General features: G+C 36.4%; 1 long non-coding RNA gene across 1 annotated transcript in view; it reads left to right on the top strand.

Annotated features, from left to right (window-relative positions):
• The first annotated feature begins 252 nt into the window (after nt 1-252).
• The window catches only part of LOC309509153, a 64,665-nt gene continuing 38,449 nt past the window's right edge, over nt 253-26,468 (top strand). Inside the window, exon 1 of the long non-coding RNA XR_014209807.1 lies at nt 253-1,474. This is a non-coding gene — a long non-coding RNA (uncharacterized lncRNA). The remainder of the gene's footprint in view (nt 1,475-26,468) is intronic.

Raw genomic sequence — 26,468 nt, 5'->3', positions numbered from 1 at the left:
AAACAAAGATTATTGGAGTACAATTTAACAAGAAAATATACGTATAAAAATATTGCAAATTTTATTTAAAATCTGAAAAATTATTTTTCAAAGTTGTAAATAAAACAAATATTATTGAATACGATTTACAAGAAAAATATTATTTTTAGTATTTCTACTTCAAAACGTCATATTTAATAAATTTTTTTACTTGCCCTTTCTTTGTAATCATTTGTGAAATGTACTAGCGATTTTTAAAGTTGATTTAATTGTATTTGTTAAAGTTATTGGTTTAGTATTTTTGTTTATCATGTAAATTTTATATAGGCAATAAGATAAATCTGCTGAATCCCAGTGTCAAACAAGCAATTTTACCACCCTAATGGCACCCCCAACATAAAATACGGTCTCTCTGCATGTCTGAATGTGGGCGAAGTGAGCCTGTAAATTAGATTTATGCCTTCAGAGCTGATTTTAGTCCCAGTGTAATGTATGCTTGTAGCTGCCTCTGGAACATTATAGCGCTGACGTCGGCCCATGCTAATCACCTCATGACTTTGATGTATCCATCAGGAACACTAAGAATGTTTGGCTTTAGTCTTAAGCTCTCAAGTGTGCTGATCACTATAGATCCTCTTTTTTTGAGCTTGATAAGAAGAGGGTAGAAAAAGTTTATCATATGACAACAATCCTTGCTGGATAGCTTTGAACTGCACACCAAAGCCACAATTTCCCACTTGTATAATTAGATCACACCAGTGCCATGAACATTTACCAGCATGTGATGGTTCAGGCATCCATCTCAACATTTTTGCTTGGCATTTCATTATTGAGGCCTTCTGCATGAAAGAGCAACCAATATCCTTCAATATAGCTTCATCTAGGCCCCAGGTGCTTGGCTGTGCAATGCATTGCATTTTGGGATGAAGATACATTGCACTATCTTTGCTATTCCTATGATTTCTGGTTAGCGATTACTGATGTTTTTTTAGGGTTTTTTTGGGAACTGCCCTTCTCAAAAAACTGAAACTATCATCACAGATCACACCAATTTAGTTGGCCAGTACCTTAGGTGTAGAGCACATCAGTAGGTTTGCAAAAGTATATATATATGCTGCACTTAATTGGATAATATAAAGATCTCTGATGTTTTTAGTCAGATGTAGGCCTACTTTAGTGTTTTGAATCAGAACGATTCCCGCTACGCGAATGAATCACTTTTGAATCACTTCTTTTTAATGAATCAGTCAAACGTACCGAATCGCTTCATGATTTAGTGTGAGTCATTCGGACACTGAATCGTTTGGAGCGGTTTCTCACTGTTTTAAAACAATAACGCGATGTACAGTTGGACTCGGAGAACAAAAATGCACTGCATTAAGTGGAATATTTAAACTTAAAAACAACTGAAACAAGCCTGGAAATGGATTATATCGTTTGACCGCGGCGACAACACCTGCACGTGCGCCGCTTGTCAACAACTCTGTTCTGTAAGGTACAATTTATTTTACAACCACAAAATATTATGGTTCACATAATGGATATATAAACATAAGGTATATGATTACGGCTGTCATTAGAAACCATGGTAACTTACTGCAATACTTGAAAAAAGCCTATTTTGAGAAACTTCAAAGCACTGCGTCACTGCGCAAAATACGTTATTATATGTGTTTATATATATGTAGTATAGGTTGGATATAGGTTGTTCATACGCATTAAAATAATTAGGCTAAGTAGAATAATTCAGGCAATGCAAACATGAGATCTTGTCTTCATCTCATTTTATTCAGTGCAAATAATGTTGCTGCAGCAAAGTTTCCCTTCTGATACTGTGCCTTAGCCAAAATAAAACATGCAGATCGTAAAAAAAAAGAGAAAAGTTTACAATTTCTTCTTTGACACATCATACCACATAACGCTTTGGTCGAGCAATTTCATTTCTTGGAAACTTGGAAAATAAAAAAATGACCCTTTGCAGATATACTGGAACCCCTTTTATCGAATCTTTTGCCTTGAGGTTGAGCCAGTGAATATTTCTTCTGCTGCTGTAAATGTGCTGCTGAAGTTCATCTCTTGGCCTTTAGTTCAAAGACGCTTCAGTGTTCAAGTTTATAAGACAACAGGGAGCTTCTCTCATGTCTAAGTCCCAGAAGGCTCAGCGTGAGTCTTTGACAGATTCCTGGTGGATGTGCGCAGCATGTGAGCTTTTTCGTAGTTCTTCAAATCAAGTGTGGCTTGAAGTCTTTACACTTACAGTTTTAGGTTACAGTTGTCAGCATATTGTTGCATAAAAACAGTAGTGTTTAAACCATGCCCTGAGCACATAAACACAACTTTTTTTTCTGAAACTCAACAGTGCATATCATTAAAATGTCAATTTCTTCCTCAGAGGATGTTGTCTTACCAAAGCAACTTGCAAGAAAGATCTTTTATTCGGTTGTATTGATTCCTTCAGGAACCAAGGTGAATGCATGAGTAGGGAAATAAAAACACAGTATCAATACAAATGTAATGGGCATTAATAGAATGGACAAAAAGTATTGTGTTTGTGTGAGAGTGTGACAGCTTACGGTTTATGGATTGATCATGGCTTGAAGGCCATTGATTGCATGGAACATCCTTAAAAAGTTAATTGGGAGATCTGAGCAAATGTGTATTCCTTTCATGACTTTGTACAAGTGACCTGCTAACTATGCGATTTCAGTGAAAAGGTCAGGTATCCACCTGGGCATTTTAAGTTGTCCGCAGCATTGCGGTGATCCCAGATCCGATGTTCTGGAAGTGACCGGGTCAAGGTCACGTGGTGTTAACACCGCTCGGAAAATCAAAAGCCCTTTCCTCGTAACATTTTATTTGCTGACTGTTTGTATTACTATTTTAAATGGAATAGTTTCCCAAAAATGAAAATTGTAATTATAAAATCACAAGTTGTGTGATTTTTCTTTGTGCAGTGACAATTTTACATTACTAATGAAATTATGAAATTAATACACAAATACTGTGGAAATAAAAAAAAAATCAATTTTAGTAGGTTAAATTTGGTAGAATATTTCTGAATGGTTTTAAAAATAGAATTTTAGAATTAGGAAAATTGTTCAAATATTATAAAAAATGTGTTAATTATATAATAATAGCATATTTCGTATGTGCTTGGAGTCAGTTGTATTACTTGTCATATTTTTATTTTTTTCTATGCTGTAGTTTTTGCCTAATAATTTTTTTGGGATAAATACCTTAACCAAGTTTAGTGTTTTGTTCTTCCCCCTTATTTAACATATTTAAAAACATATAAAATATTTTCCTCCTATTTCGATGGTTCAATTGAACTTGTATATATTTAATTTATGCAAATAAACGTATATATACATTTTAATATGAATTATTCTTTTTGCATGGTATTTATATGACCACAGACATGTAAAAAAAATATATCAAGACATCAGATTTAAATAGATATTTTTTATAGAATACACACTCTAAAAAGTAATTCAGGGAACCTGTTACCAAAACTTAAATAAATTCATAGTTGCAAGTTAAAAATATTAATTTATTTTTTAAACCTTTTAAGTTGAAAAAATTAGTTCATTGAGTTATGTTGACATAATAATGTTGATTATTACATTAACTAAATATTGTGTGTAATTTAAACACAAAATTCTGCGTTAATTGAATTATTTCAAAAACTTAAGTTGTAGTAACTTAATGACTAATAACATTGTCTTGATGACTTTGGAATTTCAGTATTAGATTTCTTATTACCTGCATGCTTTGCATAGGACTGGATAAGTAGAGTAAATGTTGAAATTAAGTGTTATTTAATTTGTTTTGAGTGAAGGGAAATACCTGTTAGTGTTTATTGCTGCTATATGTTTGACATTTAAAAGAGTTTAAAAGTTTTTTGTTTTACCGTCGTTGTGCTGAAGAGCAGACGACATAAGGGTATAACAATACATTGACTCTATAACCAATATGTGTTAATGCCAGTGACAAGTAATATCTTACTTGCTTTTACATTTAGCATGTGCTATGATCAGGGTTTCCGTTGTCCGGTAATTACCGGACATTGGCCGGAAAAAAAATGAAATGTCCGACAAAATTAAATCTCTCCGGTCAAATTGTCCGATTAAAATTACCTAATAATCCCGCCCCCCTAACACAATCTGAATTTGAGAATAAGCCTAAAATGTATGTATCAAACAAAAATACACCGACCTTTGGCTTTTATAAAGGAACAGGCTCTACCGTTTGAAAGTTATTAAACAACATCGCATGCTGCATTTCAAATAAAGCGCACGCCTAAAACGGCTGTAATATAGACCTAAACAACGACAACGAACGAATGAGTGAGACGTTTCAAATATGGCCAGGCCCAGGCAGACTAGCCGTAAAAGCTTTTTTCAGAGGCCAGACGCGACGGACGATGGTGAATCAGGAACGCCTGAAGCCTCAGATGTCCAGACAGTATGGCGGGTAGATCATGCCTTTTCTAAGTCTACCCTGAAGAAGGCGAAGGAGCAGTCTACCCTTCCGTCGCCGTCAGTCCGTGTCTATTTTTGAATGGGATTGATAGAGACGTCAGACGACAGACCGGCGGCGACGTCACGGCGGCGTCACAGTAGTAACGTATACCTTACGGCGACGTGGCGACGGCGTACGTGAGAAATGTATAAAAAATCATAACGTCTGAACCAGGCACGTCGCCTAATAAGACGCCTGATACACACGTCGTCCCTCAGTACGTCGCCTAATAAGACGCCTGATACACACGTCGTCCCAATATAATGTTATTTTTCCCATGTTGATAACGAAAAGTGAATAGCATGAGTAAGATTGGATTTGCAATAGGCTATAGCCTATCGGGAGACATGATTTTTGTTTTGTTTTGTAGGAAGCTTTTCTTTAAAGTGAATTTTTGTTTAATATTAAAGCCTATCTTAATTTTAAATTTGTCATCAAAAAAGAAGCGAATATTCCATAAACAGGCTCTAACTTGTTGGTCTTTCTACAGCAGTGTTTTTAAATAAATGGTCTATCTTTTCTAGACAGAAAAGTTAACAACAAAGTAATAAAAAATATTTTATTTGCAAAATCTATCCCTGCCTCCAGATACAAATGGTCCCCCTTGTATGAAAATATTAATTGGAGTAGAGCATGGAGTAACCCACATACATTTTTAATTACAAACAAAGTAAAAGAAATATCATTTAAAATTATTTACCATTATTACCCCTGTAACAAGATTATCTAAAAATGTATACCGTAGACGAAAAATGCAGCTTTTGCTTTATGGAAACGGAAACGTTAGACCATTCTATAATTGCTCACATAGCTCTTCTCTGTGGAATGATATAGCCAATGTTTCATTAATGGACAACATGGCTCAAACATAGCCTACATTTATCTAATTTTGATATCTTCTTTTAATTTTCTGACTCAAATTTCTCTGTACAATATATAGTCAACTTAATAATTTTGCTTGGAAAATTCTTTATTCATAAATCGAAGTTAATGAAAAACTACGGTGACGCATTGCTGCCACATACATATAATTTTTTCCACTCAAGTGTGTAGTCATGTAGGCTACAAAATATGCCTTTATCCACATAAAATTGATAGCCAATCATGTCTTTATCATACGTTCAAAAAGCTGAAGAAATAACAGCCCCCAACGGACATTCATGTTAAATGATCAAATTCTGTACACACCTTATTAATAGCAGATGAGCCCAGAATACGAACATTGTGTTTAATTGCATATTAGGCTAAGCGTTTTCCTCCCATAGAAAACCCTTATAATAAAGAAAAAGCTTAATGTGGCTTAATAGGCTACTTCAGTGATAAAGATCAAATGCTATAGCCTACACACCTTATTAATAAACCATACTATCCTACAGAAAAGCAGATGAGCCCAGAATATGAACGCAATGCATTTAATTATGCGTTAAGCGTTTTCCGATAGAAACCCTTATTATAAAGAAAATAAAGGTGGCTCTTAACGTGGCTTTCTATGGGAGGATGGCATTGCGGTGCACAGCAAATCCTTTAAATGGTATTCAATGCAAAACAAAAATGAAAAATAAAAGTAGCCAATAAAATAAACAAATGATTGTGGCATTAATTAGCCCACAAACAATATTTATTTTAAAGACTAAACGAATTTGTTTAAAGAAAAACACCAGCGTTGGGCGTTTATCTGTATAGGCTGCTAAGTGTTTCAGTCGTCGATCCTTTTCAAACTGGCGCAATAAAATAAAACAGAATTTGATTTGTTAAACATGAAGAAGACTTATCAGTCTGGCATGGCCGCTCGCTCTAACGTTAACCTAGATAAATGTTCGCTATTATTAAGCGCATATCGTGTTTGTGCGGAGTGTGGAGCGCGGAGTGTGGAGCGCGCACTGCATGACATGGACGCGCCGGTGCCATCACTCGCATTTTCCTATCAACAGTGGAAACAACTGAAATACTCCATAATTTCTGGTCATACAGAAAAGAATAATACATCCGTCGCAACTACTTTTATTTGTGTAAACTTTCAACAACAAGAAAACGTTGTGCTTTTGTAAAATAAAATAAAACGAACAGGGCGCGCTTTCATGATCTCTGTGAATTCGAGCGCGTCTCAAAAACGAACCGAAAAACAGTGTATAGACAAGCCTCACAGACATGAGAAATATAACTATCTATATAAAGTTTATAAAAAAATAAAAAATGTTATCCACCAACGAAAAAAAATCCAATCGAAAGCAAATAGCCTACGGTATACCATCTGATTATGTGATCCTGTCCGTATGAAAGGCGCATCTCTAGAGGCTAAATTACAGCGGGATGTAGATGTGTTTGCAGGCAGCCTACACTGATTTAGAAAAGACTAGTCATTAATAAACAATTAAAATGCTTCATTATTTTTTTCAGACACATTTATTATATCATTAGCCTACTTTTGCCGGTGCTTTGCGGCAAGTTTTATGCGCTTGAGCGCGGAATAGCCATACACCCAGGATTGAATTTAAACGTGAGATTAGTCCTAATTGCTTAAATAAATTACTACTAGTTTAGAAAAATCCTTCAGTCTATGGCAACTCTAATCAATAGCCTACATTTAATATTTGACATTATTTAATTAGTAATTAGTATCCAGCTCTTTACATTAAATTAGTTGAGTTAGCATAATTAGTTAATGAACAAATAAAATAATAAAATAAAGTTTAAATTATACTACCGGTAACCATATATTTCTATATAGCATTGATTATTCCACCACACAAAGGACTGTTTATAAGGTGATAATCCGTTATACATGTGAAGATTGTAGCCTATATGGCTGTATCTTGAAGATTTTTGTATTGTATCTTCTGTTATAAAGATGAAGATTGACATTTCGTTAATTAAACAAAATAAGAACACAATGTTGTAAAAAATAAACAACTTAGGCTACGTTCTGTTAGATGTGTTTTGACTACTTTTTGTTTAATTATATCTCTAGGTAATGAAGATATAGCCTATTAACAAAAATAAATCTTAGGCTATATATAATATAAAAAAAAAACTTATAGGCCTATATAAAATATATTTTAAAAAAGGGCCTCATTGATTAATTTTGCCTGATTGGGGGCTGTTACTATTTGCTTAAGCTTTTTGAACGTAGAAGTGTGATAAAGGCGCTATAGGCTGTCAATTTTATGTGGATAAAGGCATATTTTGTACATGACTACACATGTCCTTATAAAGGCAAAAAAAAGATGTCGTTTTTAACGACATCTCGTTATTACGAGAAAAATATGTCGTTTTAACGACATAAGATCACGTTATTACGACAAAAGATGACGTTAAAACGACACAAGATCTCGTTATTACAACATAATTGAGGGGAAAAAATAATATGTATGTGGCAGCAATGCGTCACCGTAGTACAGCTCTTGATGTAAAGTGTAACAATTATCGTCAGCCCTCTTGCGCCCTCTGTTGGCATTTGTACATAATATACATATGTTCATTGTTTATATATTTCTTCATGTATTTTAATAGTGTTGTTAAATAAAATAAAATAATAATTACTTTTAATACCCTACTTTATTTGAACCAATTATATTGCCTCATTTGTAATATGTATTTAAGTCATAAAGGCTATTGTTCACTTCAGATCTATCTTTATGACCAAAAAATATATAAATAAAATAGTCGACACTGACAGCCCTAGTTTTGAACATTTGAACATGAACCTACATTGTTTTGCATTTTGTGACTAAAAGACTATTTCCCTGTCTTATATTTTTTTCATTGTTGATTTCTTGTAAATAATATAGGCTATTAAAATACTTTCTTGTCACCTTCTCCTGTAAACAATATCGTGAATAGTTTCATATTGTGTATTCGCCCATTATGGTCAACTGTGTAAATTAAAATTATTACCACCTTCAAAAGTAAAAACTCAGAATGACACATTCCAGAATATTATGTTTATAGATTACAATTAATGAATTTATCTGTTCAACTTTAAGTTGTTGTTAATAATTGTGCAAAAAGTTGTGACTTTGATGGTGTATAATTTGCATAGTCCTCATATCCAGTAGAAAGTGAGTGAATTATTTTTTTTAAAAAAATACTATGTTTGTAAACCATTCAGAGATGACATTAATGACATACACAACTTAGTATACAATACAAAATTTGTATCAGTGATATTTTCAATGTCATCAGAATACAAGAAAAGAATGATTGATTAGAAAGATAACAAAGGAAAGATAAGAAAAGCTAGGGGGAAAAATAGATATTATTTTATTGTGATGCGACGTTGGAGTCACACGTTGGTGTCACGCGTCTGTGGTGCGGCGTGCTGTGGTGCGACGTTGGAGTCACGCGTTGGTGTCACGCGTCTGTGGTGCGGCGTACCCCTTCTGTCACGTAAAAGTACACGACTGTCGACTTCGGTAAGTTATCCGTGGCACTATCCACTCCTCATAGCTCCACCACCACCGGAGAAAAAGCAGAATCGGATCAAGACGAAGCAGCGAAGTCGCCTTGCGGAGAACAAGGTTACGCGGCTTATGCGCATTGCAAGTTGTGGAGAGACACTAGCCGCGTTTCCATTATTAGGCTACCCTTCAAATTGAAATTGCGAATTAAAAATACGCACAATGGAAACACGTTAATTTCGCAAAAACTCCCGTTTATCGCAAGAACGTTTTTATGCTCGCATGAGGTGGTTTTTCAGGCAATTCGAAAAAGGAATATTTCGCAAAACTGCAATGGAAACAGTTTTTGCGCATTTGCAGTCACCTGACTTAGAAGACGCGGTGTGTTTGAGGTCCATGTATAGCTACGCAAATAATAATCATTTTATATTATTTTATTATATTATAACATTTAATAAGCTATATTTAGAAGACGCTTTTATGCAAAAAAGGAACAAAGCTGAGTGTGGAGCGCGCACTGCATGGCACGGAGGCGCGGGCGTGACCACTTGCATTTTCCTATTAACAGTGGAAACAACTTAAAATACTCTGTCATTTCTGGTCATACAGAAAATAATAATACATTATTCTCAACTACTTTTATTTGTGTAAACTCACAATAACAAGAAAACGTTGTGCTTTTGTAAAATCAAAAATCAAAAATCAGACGCACTTTCATGATCTCCATAAACTGGAGCGTGAGAATTGAAACAAAATATAGCCTATGTAGGCTAAAGCTTGAAATGTCCACTTTAAAACGAACAAATTCGAATCGAAAGCTAATACCTTCTGATTATGTACCTAATCTGTATGAAAGGTGCATTTCTCTCTAAAAGCGCATCTGCTTAACAGCGGAGATGGAGATGTGATTTTAGCCGACACTTAGAAAACAATAGTTTATTTATAATAGGCTATTAATGGCTCTTCTCATTCAGCACTGCGGGAAAAACATCAATTCCAGGTTCTAATTTGGCCTTTGAAAACCAGTAAAATCGACATGTTTTCCATATTAATTTGTGAATATGTTAAATGTTTAATAAAGGGGCAAAAAGTCATAAACAAAAATCAGAAAATGCGTCGGTATTTACTTTTTTTGCGCCGCAGTTTGTGTAGCCAGTTCAAATTAAAATTTTGGTGTTCAACTTTGCGTTTTAAAAAGACAACAACCGTTCATTTTTCGTTTTTCAATTACGGGTTAAAAAAGGAAAAACGAATGGACAAAAGTAGCCTACATGGATCGTTTGGACAGAATACGAGACAGAGTGCTTTATTAAATCCATAAAAGAAACAATAATTAGCCTATAGGAATACTGGATTCTAAATCTCAAATAAATGCCACAATCAAAACCTCGGAGCAAAAATGAGGGCGAAACACCCAGAAACTCCTTATGTGTCGTTCGCAGTACAAGGGTCTTTCCCTGCCATTAATGCTTGGATAACACGCCACGTCTCCTTCCATTAATCATAATAATAATGTCTAATGCGGTGGCAGTGATATTATATAAACCAACGTCCGTTGCCGTGATTTTTTAAATGACTTATCGTGAGAGAAAAAAGGACGTTTAGTCGCATATAACATCGGTTAATGGAAACGCCGTCATTTCGCAATAGTTTTTTATCGATATTTAGATAATAGCGCAAAACATTTGCGCAAATCTGTAATGGAAATGCGGCTATTTACACCGCGAGATATTCAGATATTTTATGTGGGGAAGGGGGATTGGTTTGTTAAACTATGAATGTGAAACCATAGTAAAAACAATTGGCGTTGATTGACGCCAATCGGACGTTCATGTTTTTTTTTTTCGTCTATTTGAAAGTTAGGCTAATAAACATGTTGCGTTCTGTACGGCCTGATTATGTCATTTTTTTTAAGTTACATAGCCTGCCTCCAGTATTCCTCAACTTGACTAATTAAGAGGCAATATTTGACCGGCATATCATCAAAATGTCCGGAAAACGAAATCTCTGCCGGTCACTTTGACCGGCACCATTTTTTTCTAGCGGAAACTCTGACTGGGGAAACTATCAATCAGGAAATATGAAGTCATTTGTAGTCTTACATAGTCATTTTTTAATGTAAGCCCATTGTGTGTGTACAGTATAATATATATATATATATATATATCAGGGTTTCCGTTGTCCGGTAATTACCGGACATTGGCCGGAAAAAAAATGAAATGTCCGACAAAATTAAATCTCTCCGGTCAAATTGTCCGATTAAAATTACCTAATAATCCCGCCCCCCTAACACAATCTGAATTTGAGAATAAGCCTAAAATGTATGTATCAAACAAAAATACACCGACCTTTGGCTTTTATAAAGGAACAGGCTCTACCGTTTGAAAGTTATTAAACAACATCGCATGCTGCATTTCAAATAAAGCGCACGCCTAAAACGGCTGTAATATAGACCTAAACAACGACAACGAACGAATGAGTGAGACGTTTCAAATATGGCCAGGCCCAGGCAGACTAGCCGTAAAAGCTTTTTTCAGAGGCCAGACGCGACGGACGATGGTGAATCAGGAACGCCTGAAGCCTCAGATGTCCAGACAGCTCCACCACCACCGGAGAAAAAGCAGAATCGGATCAAGACGAAGCAGCGAAGTCGCCTTGCGGAGAACAAGGTTACGCGGCTTATGCGCATTGCAAGTTGTGGAGAGACACTAGCCGCGTTTCCATTATTAGGCTACCCTTCAAATTGAAATTGCGAATTAAAAATACGCACAATGGAAACACGTTAATTTCGCAAAAACTCCCGTTTATCGCAAGAACGTTTTTATGCTCGCATGAGGTGGTTTTTCAGGCAATTCGAAAAAGGAATATTTCGCAAAACTGCAATGGAAACAGTTTTTGCGCATTTGCAGTCACCTGACTTAGAAGACGCGGTGTGTTTGAGGTCCATGTATAGCTACGCAAATAATAATCATTTTATATTATTTTATTATATTATAACATTTAATAAGCTATATTTAGAAGACGCTTTTATGCAAAAAAGGAACAAAGCTGAGTGTGGAGCGCGCACTGCATGGCACGGAGGCGCGGGCGTGACCACTTGCATTTTCCTATTAACAGTGGAAACAACTTAAAATACTCTGTCATTTCTGGTCATACAGAAAATAATAATACATTATTCTCAACTACTTTTATTTGTGTAAACTCACAATAACAAGAAAACGTTGTGCTTTTGTAAAATCAAAAATCAAAAATCAGACGCACTTTCATGATCTCCATAAACTGGAGCGTGAGAATTGAAACAAAATATAGCCTATGTAGGCTAAAGCTTGAAATGTCCACTTTAAAACGAACAAATTCGAATCGAAAGCTAATACCTTCTGATTATGTACCTAATCTGTATGAAAGGTGCATTTCTCTCTAAAAGCGCATCTGCTTAACAGCGGAGATGGAGATGTGATTTTAGCCGACACTTAGAAAACAATAGTTTATTTATAATAGGCTATTAATGGCTCTTCTCATTCAGCACTGCGGGAAAAACATCAATTCCAGGTTCTAATTTGGCCTTTGAAAACCAGTAAAATCGACATGTTTTCCATATTAATTTGTGAATATGTTAAATGTTTAATAAAGGGGCAAAAAGTCATAAACAAAAATCAGAAAATGCGTCGGTATTTACTTTTTTTGCGCCGCAGTTTGTGTAGCCAGTTCAAATTAAAATTTTGGTGTTCAACTTTGCGTTTTAAAAAGACAACAACCGTTCATTTTTCGTTTTTCAATTACGGGTTAAAAAAGGAAAAACGAATGGACAAAAGTAGCCTACATGGATCGTTTGGACAGAATACGAGACAGAGTGCTTTATTAAATCCATAAAAGAAACAATAATTAGCCTATAGGAATACTGGATTCTAAATCTCAAATAAATGCCACAATCAAAACCTCGGAGCAAAAATGAGGGCGAAACACCCAGAAACTCCTTATGTGTCGTTCGCAGTATACAAGGGTCTTTCCCTGCCATTAATGCTTGGATAACACGCCACGTCTCCTTCCATTAATCATAATAATAATGTCTAATGCGGTGGCAGTGATATTATATAAACCAACGTCCGTTGCCGTGATTTTTTAAATGACTTATCGTGAGAGAAAAAAGGACGTTTAGTCGCATATAACATCGGTTAATGGAAACGCCGTCATTTCGCAATAGTTTTTTATCGATATTTAGATAATAGCGCAAAACATTTGCGCAAATCTGTAATGGAAATGCGGCTATTTACACCGCGAGATATTCAGATATTTTATGTGGGGAAGGGGGATTGGTTTGTTAAACTATGAATGTGAAACCATAGTAAAAACAATTGGCGTTGATTGACGCCAATCGGACGTTCATGTTTTTTTTTTCGTCTATTTGAAAGTTAGGCTAATAAACATGTTGCGTTCTGTACGGCCTGATTATGTCATTTTTTTTAAGTTACATAGCCTGCCTCCAGTTTTCCTCAACTTGACTAATTAAGAGGCAATATTTGACCGGCATATCATCAAAATGTCCGGAAAACGAAATCTCTGCCGGTCACTTTGACCGGCACCATTTTTTTCTAGCGGAAACTCTGGCTATGATAGCGGTATATATACGTTTAATTGGTTTGATGTTGGTTGAACATGATTTAATTTTAATTTCATTTTCATCAGATTCGTCTAGTTTCATGGGAAGATTTTTATATAAATGCAAAGTTTTTTTTTTTTTTCATGATGAACTAAATCTTTCCTCTGTCTTAGAATGCGTTCCTGTCTTAGAAGGCTCCAGCACTCTGGACCTATCCTGATTAACCGAGTCCATGATCAAAAACTCACTCTGGGCTTAGGAGACGGATGGGGACGGCTCCTGCTCCTCTGTAGGCTCACATTTAAAATTCAGTCTTTTCTTCTTCTCATCTCCGTCTTTTCTCTCTGAACCATATCAACGTAAGAAAACATAATAGGACAAGGATAAAGACGCCCACAGCCAGGCACATCTCGTCGCTTCCCGGTTAATGTAAAACTAGACTAATGAAAGTTCATTTATCATCACAGCTGGTTCTGTCTTCCCCTGCTTCTAATTTAATCAGTTGCTCTTTTATCTGTGTCTTGTCTCTTTTATGAGTACAGAGCCATGCAGTGAGTGACCTTTGAAGATACACAGATCAGGGGGAACCCTTCACCAGTAGAACCACAGGGTTCTTCCCATGGGGAGCTGACACTTCAGCTTTCATCCCCAGCATCTCTTCTGAAAGACTTAGCCATTGCGTATAGTGCACTCTTCCTGTCTCCGTCTAACCTTGTTACTGTGTTAGAGTCTAACGTGTTCATTTTAATTGGTTCTGATTGAATATATCAAACATATCATCGTATCAGACGTCTTTATTAGTGCTTCTAATAACTTAATTCTTTTGCATTCAAACTGCTTGCATAACCAGACTTTGTCATATTAGTTTATTACTCATATAAGGTCTTAGCATCTTTTTCTAGACAAAAATGTATATTAAGACAGAAAGTCAGGCTAGTTTTTAGTCGGGCTCACATCAAAAAACTAGCGGCCACGAAAGCCGATGTTGTCGCATCATGTCGGCTGCATTTCGGCTAAAAACATGCGCTTGAACCAAGGGGCAACATTCTGATCTGAAAAATGAAGCCTACCCGGAAGTGTGAAAAACTGCAATACATCGAAAATCCGCTAGGGGAAGGTCCCAAAAGGGAGCAAATGTCCATAGCCCCCATGTTAAAATGTCCGTTTTCACAGCATAAAATCATGTTTTTACAGGTTGGTCCCATGGACTTTTATTGGATTTTTCGATAGGTTCCGAGTGCCTGACAACGGCGAGGGTAGTGAATTTTTTTCTAACTCGTTAGTTTAGATAGTATTTAGATATAAAATGTATGACAATAAGGGCGTGGTTAACTTTGATTGACAGCTTGATTGACAGCTGAAAGGCAGAATGACAACATAAGAAGCGCCATTTTTTAATACAGTTGACATATAATACTACTGTTTCTGTATCATGAAATGTAGTTTTAAGAGTTTTTCAGGCGAGAATGTAGTTGTTTAAAGCTCAAATCTGTGGTTTATTTATAAAGATTTATGAAAATTGTATCCAGTTGTGAGATCCAGCGATGACCGGGCGCTCGGCGCGATGTACCCCGCCTGGAGCAGCCTTTCATCGGCTAGACGTTTTGAGGTTTGCCGCTGACTCTGGCGTCTCTGTAGTGGTTAAACATGAGATATAATTCGTCTTGTCTATATCTAACGGGCGATTTTTGGTCTCGTGGGCAATCGTTTTGGCTGAGGGGAAGTTTCATAACTTTATAAGCTATATTTAACTTGTACCGTTGTATGGTTAGACTAGATCGAGCGCATGACTTTTTATGTTTGACTGAATTGTTTGCTTTATTTGTATAGCTTATTGTAACTTTACCTTTTACTTATACTTTTATAATAGCTAATATTGATAAAACTGAAATTTAACAAAAAGAGACTGGGTTGAGTTTTGTCATTTTAAATTTTAATACAACGAAGATGATCTGTAATGTTGTTTACTGCAACATCTGTTGTTTAGTACAAATGCACATATTGCCTGGACCATATTAAAATGTTTAATATTTTTATATTATATTTAAAACGAAAAGAGGCAGGTTTGTGTTTTATATTTCGTTTTGTTATAAATAGGCAAACGTTATGTGCAGTGAATATAATCAATACGCGTTGCCTGAACCACATTTGTGTGGCTATAATGTTTAAGATTTCTTTAAATGAAAACGAAAAGAGTTAGTATGGTGTTTTATAACATATTTCGTTGCCTAAAATATACACAGAGATAACCGGAGTAGCAGAGCGAGCTGAGTGACGCGCGCTGCGTCAGAAGGTGGGCGGGGTTAGGGTTTCCCAAGATTTTCCAAGATGGCGCCGCCCACACCCCCCATAAACGGCTTCAAACCCGTTCTTCAGAAAGTCTATGGGTGACGTCACAGACGCTTTGTCCATATTTTTTACAGTCTATGGCTTGAACACACCAAAAGAACTACAGGCGATGGTCAACTATCACGTGCGGTCTGTGCCTGTTTGTAAGGAAATAACTGTCTAGATCAGCAGATATAGTCTAAATTTGTGTATATTCGTCATTCATAAAGGGAAACCGAAACTAGGATTGCAGATATACAAACCATAACCAAAGCAGCGCTTGCTTAATATTGTGAATATCATTCTGATCACTTTCTTTATTCCTGGCGGCTCATGTTGTTTTGAAAATATTTGCGTATTGGAAAGCTCAGTTAAGATTATGTAAAATTAGAACAGCCTTCTGTCTGTGCCGTCCTGACTTCTGTGTTTGCTTTCATCAGTTCTCGCTTTTATTCTCATGCACTGACTTGTTCACTAAACAGCCAATCAGAGTTCTCTCTCTTTCACTGACGGTGCCAATGCCAACGTACGCTGATTCAACATGCTCAATCGGCCAAAATACCCCGGACAATGGCCAACTAGAGCCGATGGTGCGGAACTCACTGCAAAAACTGGGCTGGCCGACACTCGACAACGGCCCAACATTGGAACAGCCTTCTGACTGTGCCGTCCTGACGACTTTGCTCGCTTTAATCACTTTCGCTTTTCTTCTCGTGCAATGACTCGTCCACTAAACTGAACAGCCAATCACAGTGATCTCTCTCACTGACGGCCCCGACATCAATTTAACATGCTGAATCAGGACCCTGACCAATCAAGCTGATGGTTGACCGTCGTTGATTGTTGGCTGGCCCATTTTGAATCGGCATCCATTGGCATTGGCCCCGTCGTTGAGAGAGAGTATTCTGATTGGCTGTTCAGTTTAGTGCACGGGAATAAGAGCAAAAGTGATGAAAGCGAGCAAAGAAGTCAGGACGTCACAGACAGAAAAGGCTGTCCCTATTTTACGTTCCTATTTTAGGAACATTCCAATTCATAAATATTTTCATAACAACATGAGCTGCCAGGAATGAAGATAGCGATCAGCATGATTAATATTCAAAATGGTAATCAAGCACTGCTTTGTTTATGGTCTCTTTAAGGTCTTGTCCTAGCCTGACGTCGTCATACTCAGATTCTAGTCAGAATGTGAGTCTGATACTGCTCCATTGAGCTTTGATTATGGGGCGTGTTTCAACCGAACCAGGAAGGAAAATGCCTCTGCCCTCAATTGGATAGACCTATAACCAATCAGAGCATCGGAGTAAGTGACGTATGTTTTTCATTCATGTTTCCGATCGGCAAATGTCTTGATCGTGGTTCTCTGTTCCTCTTTTAAAATCAATGCGCTGTCGATATCTTCTATAACAGACGCGATGGCGGAATCTACACATAATGTTTTATAAGCAAAGTTCGAGAGGAGCACGTTCAAATAATCAATCCAATCAACTTGTCATCAAACAATGACCGTCTGGTCTACACTATCAGCATGAGAGGAAGCATATATTTATTCACTTTGTCAACTCACCTAACATTCCTTGACAGTTTTCAGCATCCCTCCACTCACTCTCGGCCTGTTCTTCCACAGCCTGGAATACGGGGGGAGCACTTTGGGTTCGGGCCGATTACCGAGCCCGGAGCCTCTCCTCAAACAGCACGCCAAATATGCATTTATTCTATCTGACTTATTTGTAAGTGTGAACTTGTGAAATAACAATTCTCCAGCGGCAGTCATCTGTGTTGTAAACGAATTCAACCCAAGCGCTCATTGGTGACGTGGATGATTACGTTACGTTGCTCATCTGTCCATCATCGTATAAAGCCCGCCCTGACAATTTGATTGGTCCGAACAATTTTTGTTCGGGCATAATAGCTCCTCAACGGAACGAGTCCAGACCGAACTTCCCGACCTAAAAATTTTGTGGGCGGGGCTAAGTTCGGCTGGCATCCAGGCTAGTCTTGTCCACTTAGCAGCTATTATTACAATATAAAGTAACTGTTTTCTGTTTTAATATATTTTAAAGTGTAATTTATTCCTGTGATGCAAAGCTGAATTTTCAGCATCTTTACTCCAGTCTTCAGTGTCACATGATCCTTTAGAAATCATTCATGCTGCTCAAGAAACATTTCCTGTTGAAAACTGTTGTTCTTTGAAGCAACCTTGAAAGCACTTACTGTACCGAGAACTTGTAAAAATGACGTCTTCTGGTAGACTTTGAACAACCTATGCACATTGGCTCTCAAAAAATTGCATTTAAGCCAGCAAATCAAATTGACACTAGAAATTTCCGCCATTTCTTTTTTTTGTACAATGTGCTCGGAAAGTAGCAATATACTTTGAGATGTGTCATCATAGGATATCAATCTTTGCTCACACAGGTCTATGATAGTGCATTACATATTCATATTCACTTCATTGAATACATATTCATACTCAGTATGTTATTTGATGTTCAGCATTATGGGTCTGACTGATTCAGGTTCAGATGTGAGCATGAAGAAAATTCTGAGCCCGACTTTAAGGATTTTCAAGGATTTCTGTGGTGTATAGTACATTTTTATGGATGTAAACATGTCTAGATGTATTTCAGTCATGAAGGTTTTCATGCTCTTGAATGAAAAACATGTTATATAACTTCCACGTGGTCTTTTTTATAACAGATGTAAGGAGCAGATTTGACTTTAAATACAATATGGAGCTAAACAACAAAATAACAGATGTCTGTTGACATTTTTGTCTATTTTTAATTTCTATTTTATAGCTAGAACAGTGAAGTAAGAAAATCAGGTAGACTACTTTCTCATCTTAATATTTTTGTTCTCCTTTGCCATATTGGAAATAGTTGCCTTGACACAGCAAAGACCATTGCGTTCAATTTGTGTTTGGTTTTTCGAAGCTTGTAAGTATGATTTTCCCCCTCTTTTCTATAGAAGTCTTTTCTAAAACATCTGTCGACTCTTTGATCCACATTCAGATTAAAATGTGCCTGTGTGTGTGCGGGCCTGATGAATTTGTTGGTAACTTCTTAAGATAGATTGTGCCTTTGATCAGTCCGAGCTTGTCCAGGCATCAAAAGGAGGAAGGAAAAAAAAAACCCTGATGTGTGTGACTCTAAAAGACAGAAGTGAAGTGTTTTTGCCTTGATTATTATTGGAAAAAATAATAATAAAATCTCCTGAATGTCTTGCCGTCTAAAGGCCGTCATGAATGCCAAGAAAGAAAATGACTACTTTTCCTTTCCATCTCAAGCTCTGGCTAAATTGGAGAAATGACAAAAAAAGACAGAAGGAAAAAAAGACACTCAGTGATTTTAAGAATGTAGACAGCGGAGGGTTTATGAATGTTGTACGTCTGACGCATTAGCAAGTAGCTCACAATATTTTCAATATCTCATGCTGATCTGACACTGAGGAGATTGATGGCTGTCTGAAATGTAGACGCTTGTAGTTTACCATTCAAACTGTGACAGTATATTAAAACAAATGTTGATAGATTTTTGTCCAATATATTATTTGAGGAAAAGCTGAAGTAGCAGAGTTCATAGAAAAAGCATTTTTTCATTCAAATCACTTTTTGTTTTAGATCGTTATTGGTGTGGAATATTAAACCATTTATATTCACTATTATACTTATTTTCCTTGAGTCTGTTTGACTCAAAAAAATTACGTAAACCTTAGTACACTCTAAACAAAAATGGTGCTAAATAGCACTAAAAGTGGTTAATTGGCTTGTAATCATAGGGGAACCACTTTAAGTGCCATATAGCACCTACCTTTGTCAAATGGTGCTATGTAGAACCATAAGAGGTGCCACATAGCACCTTAACCACCGCAAAGAACCCCTGAAGAACCGCTGAAGAACCATTTTTTTTTAGTGTGTAGAAGGCTGGTTAGTTAAACTTGTATGTGCTTTACATGCTTACTGACTTGACTTCACTTACGGCCCATGCAGAGATGTATTCGATTAGTGAAAGTGCCTTCCGTTATAAATTCTTTATTTAGAGGCCGTTGTGAGTCGAGCCATGAAACTGTAAACGGCAGCTTGAGACAAATGCACTCAGAGGGCACAGACAGAGGTACAAAACCCTGACACGTGGAGAAAAACCATTAATCAACACCACACATCCCATTACACCAATGCGATTATTTAAACCTCGTCCTGCAGGGGAAAAAAAAGGCTCTGGCCGCAACTCTTCGGTGATATCTCTCTGAAAATGATGTCTCTCGGCCATTAGTTCTCCAGTTCTCTAAAAGTGGAACAGCAGGGTGCAAAAACCTCAAAATGAACTTCAAAAGATGTAATCTACAGTTAGCAACTCTGTTCAGGTAAACCGATGCCCAAAGCTGTGCTCAGCTGTATCTTTATTGAAGCACTCTCTGCCTTTTCGTTCCCTGTCGGTTTCTCTTATTAGATTTTCGCTTGCGTTTGAAAGTGGAATAATAGCAAAGGTCAATTATTGCGCTTGGATACTTTCAGAGGCGATATGTAATAATAAAGTGATACAAGCTGTGATTAGATTGTCAGAGAGATGGACAAGGGAAAATCTATATATTGGGCATAAAACACGGCATTTGTACACCAGAGTTGTGCACCATTAAGAAAAATTTATGGATTTAAAATGGAATTTAATTCATTTAACGGCTGTAAGTGTAGTTTTTCCATAATGTATTTCATTTTTCAGTGTGAAGTCTAAATAAAAACTACACTTACATAAGTACACACAGCCAAATTGCTTAATTATTTTTAATAAATTAACTTTTTTAGGATCTAAGAACCCCCCCCCCCCCCCAATAATGTTTTATATATTATCACACATTATGTGATTCATCGATTCAGATTGTAAGTATCTATTTTTTTAATAGTGTCTGAAAACAATGTATTAGACATGTTATGGTGCCTTTGGCAAAGCATGTTTGGATGGTGGTGTTAATTTGATAGAATTGTAACTTAGTTTAAGTAAACGTAAAGTTTAGGTAATTGAGAAAATGTTTTCTACCTATTAGGGAATATAGGGAAAATTATGTAAGCAATATACAGTACTTTTCAAAAGTTTGGGGTTGGTTAGATTTTTATGCTTACCAGGGCTGCATTTATTACTGTTTTCTACTTTAATATATATTTAAAATGTACTTTACCTGTGATTGCAAAGTTGAATTTTCAGCATCATTACTCCAGTCTTCAGTGTCACATGACCAAAATACGTGAATAGAAAGTTCTAAAGAACAGCATTTATTTGAAATTTCTTTATTAAAAAAATAATTCTGACTGTCACCAAACTTTTGAACGGTAGTGTATAAAAATGATAATAGGTTAAATGCAAAATTTGTGTTAAACTAATGCAGGTCCTCTGTTGTTTGACTCTTGAATTTCTTTGAATTGCAGATTTGCTTCCCATTATTCCAAGTCCACATCTTGAACTGAACAGGGGCCAATTGTTAAATGCTGAATTTTGCCTAACATCGACGAACCCACTGTAAGGTTAGACAGTTGACGCTGCAAAACGAGTCCAATGACTCTGGAGGACAGAGAGAGTGCAGTAACCCTAAAATAACAGTTGCAAAGCAAAGCTTCACTGCCAAATTGACAACTCATTGGTTGGCAGCTCATTAAAAGTCACATCTTTCTTGGAAACCGACATCGGCTGAGGTAAATGTTCCAGTAAGTCAGCAAGACTTCTGCTGACTTGACAACTTTGAAGTATCTTAGTAGAAGAACACTGTTACTGGATTTTGTTTAGCCTAAAAACATAATGTAGATGGACTTTTTGCATCTTTTTGGTGGTAATTAATATGTTGATGATTTGCATAGATTTGGGTAACATCTTACTTGAGAGAGAATCTCACCTTAGTTTGGTTGATTTGGTTTCACTTGCAGATGTATCAATGTTGATGCATTAATAATGGGATCATATGGGGATCTTCACCATGATGAGAAGCTATGCAACTCTCAAATCATTCTCTTGAAATGCATGACTCTTTTCAGATCTATTGATCCTCACGGATTCTCTTGTCCTACATGTGGGTTTTGGCCCACTCCCCGTCTTCAGTCAGCCTGAAGCCTTTGATGGGTTTGTGTTGGGTGTGGTGTTGAATATGGATTGTTTATGTTCACAGTACACTTGAGGATAATAGTGTCTGGCCTATAACACCAATAATCAGAGCAATGCAGACAGATACAAGTGTCCTCCACAATTCAGGGCAATTCACGATTTGTCATTTAGCGGACACTTTTTATCCAAAGCAATTTGCAATACAGAAATTGCTGGGAATTCCCTCTGGACAAACTTGGTGCTAGCGTTTCCTAACCAGACATGATGCGATAAGATTAAAGCAGCAAGTTATTTCTCTGTCCTTACCGGATGCGTGATCAGACACAACCACAGCCAATCAGAGCATATTTGGTGTTAAATATACAGCTATGTGCAGAAGGATTTTGGGCAATTGATATTTCATTGTTGGCGAAGCTACCAAGTGTCATGCCACAATGATTAGAAACCCAATGGGCAAACTTACATATGCATTAAGAATACAGTTTTTTGAGTGTTTTGAGCTTACAAAACAAAATGTATAATTTAGGATAGCAGGCAGGGGATGCACTGGAATGATGACACTTTATTTTTACTTATTTTAATGTTTTTATTTAAAATCAACACCTTAGTTGATTTATGATTCACCCAAAAACATATATAGATTTTGAAAGAAGTCTCTTCTGAGCATCAAGGCCATTTGATTAAAAAAAATACAGTAGAAATAGTAATATTTTGAAATATTATTACAATTTAAAATAATTGTTTTGTAATGTAATTTATTCCCGTGATGCAAAGCTGAATTTCCAGCATCATTACTTCAGTCTTCAGTGTCACATGATCCTTCAGGAATCATTGTAATTAGGGGTGGGCGATATGACCAAGTTCTTATTTCATGATATGAGAAATTGTTTTTAACGATATATATCACAATATAGTTATTAAGTGTTATTTTATATAATTTCTGTTATTAAAAATAAAAAAGGAAGACAATTACAAACAATAGGACAAATACAATATAACAAAAATATGAATAAAATTAAGTTTTTCAGGTACAATAGGTTTATTTAACATGTATTTAGAATTAGTAGAGAAATGTAATAATCAAATGCAAAAATAAAATATTGCATAGTCTTCACTGTATGAATTTAATATAAATGTCTTATTAAAGCTAAAAAAAAGTTATTCAGTCAAGAGCAGTAAGTTAAATTATTTATTTGTTTGATTCACATTAATGACAGAGCAGCAGGTATATTATGCTGCTGTCACTTTAAAGGATTAGTTCACCCCAAAATGAAAATTTCCTAATAATTTACTCACCCCAATGCCATCCAAGATATCCATGTCTTTCTTTCCTCAGTGGGAGAGAAATTATGTTTTTTGAGGAAAACATTTCTGGATTTTTCTTCTAACAATGGACTTCATTGGTTACCATCGTTTTTAAGTCCAAATCAATGCAGTTTCAAAAGTCTTTGAAGTGTTTAAACGGGCTGTACGCGATCACAGCTGAAGAAGAGGTTGTTATCTAGCGAAACGATAGGTCATTTAAAAAATAAAATAAATCATTTATAGACTTTTTACCTTCAATAGTTCGGATTGAGCTGATCAACAAACGGACAGGGAACTACGTCATCACGTTGAAAGGTCACGCCGGCGCCGGCAATACTATTTGAACTACTATTCATATTCATCAGAATGTTATTCATATACTATACATATTCATATTCACTGAATACTATTACTATATATATAATAGCAAACAATACTATTTGAACTATCCTCCTACGTACGGTCGCATTGTAAACAGTGGGGCGGTACTTCTGCCGGCGCCGGCGTGACCTTTCAACGTGATGACGTAGTTCCCTGTCCGTTTGTTGATCAGCTCAATCCGAACTATTGAAGGTAAAAAGTCTATAAATTATATATTTTTTTTTTCAATGACCTATTGTTTCGCTAGATAACAACCTCTTCTTCAGCTGTGATCACGTACAGCCCGTTTAAACACTTCAAAGACGTTTGAAACTGCATTGATTTGGACTTAAAAACGATGGTGACCAATGAAGTCCATTGTTAGAAGAAAAATCCAGAAATGTTTTCCTCAAAAAACATAATTTCTCTCCCACTGAGGAAAGAAAGACATGGATATCTTGGATGGCATTGGGGTGAGTAAATTATTAGGAAATTTTCATTTTGGGGTGAACTAATCCTTTAAGACCAATAGCACAGTTCATGATACACATCTGGTTTACACCCAACTGTTTACTTTCACTTGAGACATAACTGGCTGTATTTATATGAATACTCCACACAATGGGAATTTTGATATAATTGTGTCATGTATATTCGACCATTCAAGAGCAATAAGACTTGAAAGAGAACTAAACTCGCGATCGCATGCTGAGAGATACGGCCACAAACTTTTGAACAGTAGTGCGTATGTGTGTGTATATAAATATAAATATAATTTGATCTGCCTTTTGTCGCATTAGACTTTAGAGCAATTTCATGTCATGTATTAAAAGAGAATTACGTAATGAAGCTCTGCATTATAGATCAACCTGCTAGATTTAAAATTCTAGATCAACCTTACATTAAAAATTCAAAGTTCTGATCTCATGAAAAGCATGAGGCCAGTGAGAGTTTCAGATGAGGGTGATCTTACCTTGAGCATTGGAGTCTAATGCAGCGGTTAGGGCAGAAGGCTGAGACATGCATTATTAAATTATGAAGAACCGGATCAAAAGAACCGTTATCCACACCTGATCCGGGGCCTGTGAGGCAACAGCGTTCATTTCAAACCAGAACAGACAGACCACGTTATTAATTAACTCGCTGTTTATTAGCCCGACTGACGCCCGTGGTCGCCGTCTCCCTAGCGAACACGGGTGTCGTGCTGATTCTTCACGTGTTACTGGCAGCTGAGGGGAGGAAAGCCACATGAACCTCAGCAGGATGATGAAAGAACATTTGAAAGCGTATTTGATTCATGTCTGACTGTTCTGACCTGTAGTGTTTCTCAGGTAGGAGAGAGTGACTCAAATAACATTTATATCTGAGAGTGTCAAATCCCATTTAAAGTGTGAAATCCCTTTTCTCAGGCGGGAAGGGAGTTTTCTGTGTTATTTTTAAATGTTTCATGAAAGATTCTGATCTGTGCACGGACGCCACTCAGACATGTCTGACTGTAGGGGAAAAGCTTTTAGACTTTCATATCACAGTGGGAAAGCCTCATATAAGAGCTGGGTTAATACTTACAACACTACTTCATGAGAATTTAACAGCATTACAGGGCTTAATGGCATTTTTGGATTGTTTTCTTTGTTATTATTTTTCCTTATAGGCAGTATTGATTATAGTAAGAGGGGCGAGTTGTTTTGCAGGTGCTCTGAAATTACCAAGCAGACCGGACCAGATTTATTTTTTTCATTACACAAGGGCACAATTTGAGGACTCTCAACCATATCTGTTTTTTTTTTGTTTTTTTTTTGTTTTTTTTATCTGGGGAAGTTTTGTTAAGCTACAAGCTACTCATAACTTAAAGTTAGCATGAAATTGAAGTTGCAATAGACTTTTCTTCCCTATTGTGACGTATATACGAGTGAAATTGCAAGAAAAAATATTGGGCGGGACTTGTTTTTGTCCATGGGGAATTGATTGGATGGTTGTGGTTTGCTTTTGTTTGATCTCATGTGAGTGACAGATTGTCCCGCCCTCATGCCAGTAAAAATGTCATAAGAGAAGAGAGATGGCACTGCAACAGGGAGGGGAATTTATTTTGATTTAAGATTATGAGGGCACATGAATAATAAAAAAAAAAAAGATGTGTATGGATAAATCATTTAAAGTGCCCCTATTATGGATTTTTGAAAATGACCTGGCTTTCATGTAGTGTGTAACATAGCTCTAAGTGAATGAAAACATCCTGCAATGTTTTAAATCTGAAAGTGCACCGCATATAAAGTTATTGTCTTTCAAAAGTAAGAGTCGACTCTGAGTCAATGAAATGAATCGTTTTTCAAACGAGTCATAAGCCGTTTCGTTTTGACGTCAAGACAAACATTAGCATATTGCCCGCCCAGTGAAAACTTAAACCTCAAACTGGCAGCTGGTTCCTGTGGATACTGGATAGCATCATGCCGAGAAGACGCTGTGCTCTGCTCTATAATGTGAAGGTAAAGTTGTTTTTCACTGCCCAAGGACGAGCATGTGAAGAATCAGAGGTTAAAATTCATCTTTACCACAATATCACTGCAGTATAATCTTAAACTTTTGCTGTGTTCCCTTTATTTTACTGACGACTGCTTCTCAAATCTCGGAGTTCAATATAGGAGTTGCAAACTGCTTGCTCTTGAAAGATGGTGTTCAAAATACTTAGTTTTGAGTTTTATATTGTGTTGGTCTCCTGCTAACTGGTTAACTCACACATTATTACTGTCTAACTGAAATACTTCTGCTGATCAGTTGTGGGCCACTATTACCTAAAACTGTGTCTATTAATGCAGATTGTCTGTCGTTCTCACTACTTTGAGGAAACATTAAGCATGGAGCAAGATTTGTTTTACCAACGTTTATGTTACATCA

This window comes from Leuciscus leuciscus (assembly GCF_965113295.1).
Source record: "Leuciscus leuciscus genome assembly, chromosome: 11".
Taxonomy (NCBI): Eukaryota; Metazoa; Chordata; class Actinopteri; order Cypriniformes; family Leuciscidae; genus Leuciscus; species Leuciscus leuciscus.
This window is presented reverse-complemented; position numbering and strand designations above follow the sequence as displayed.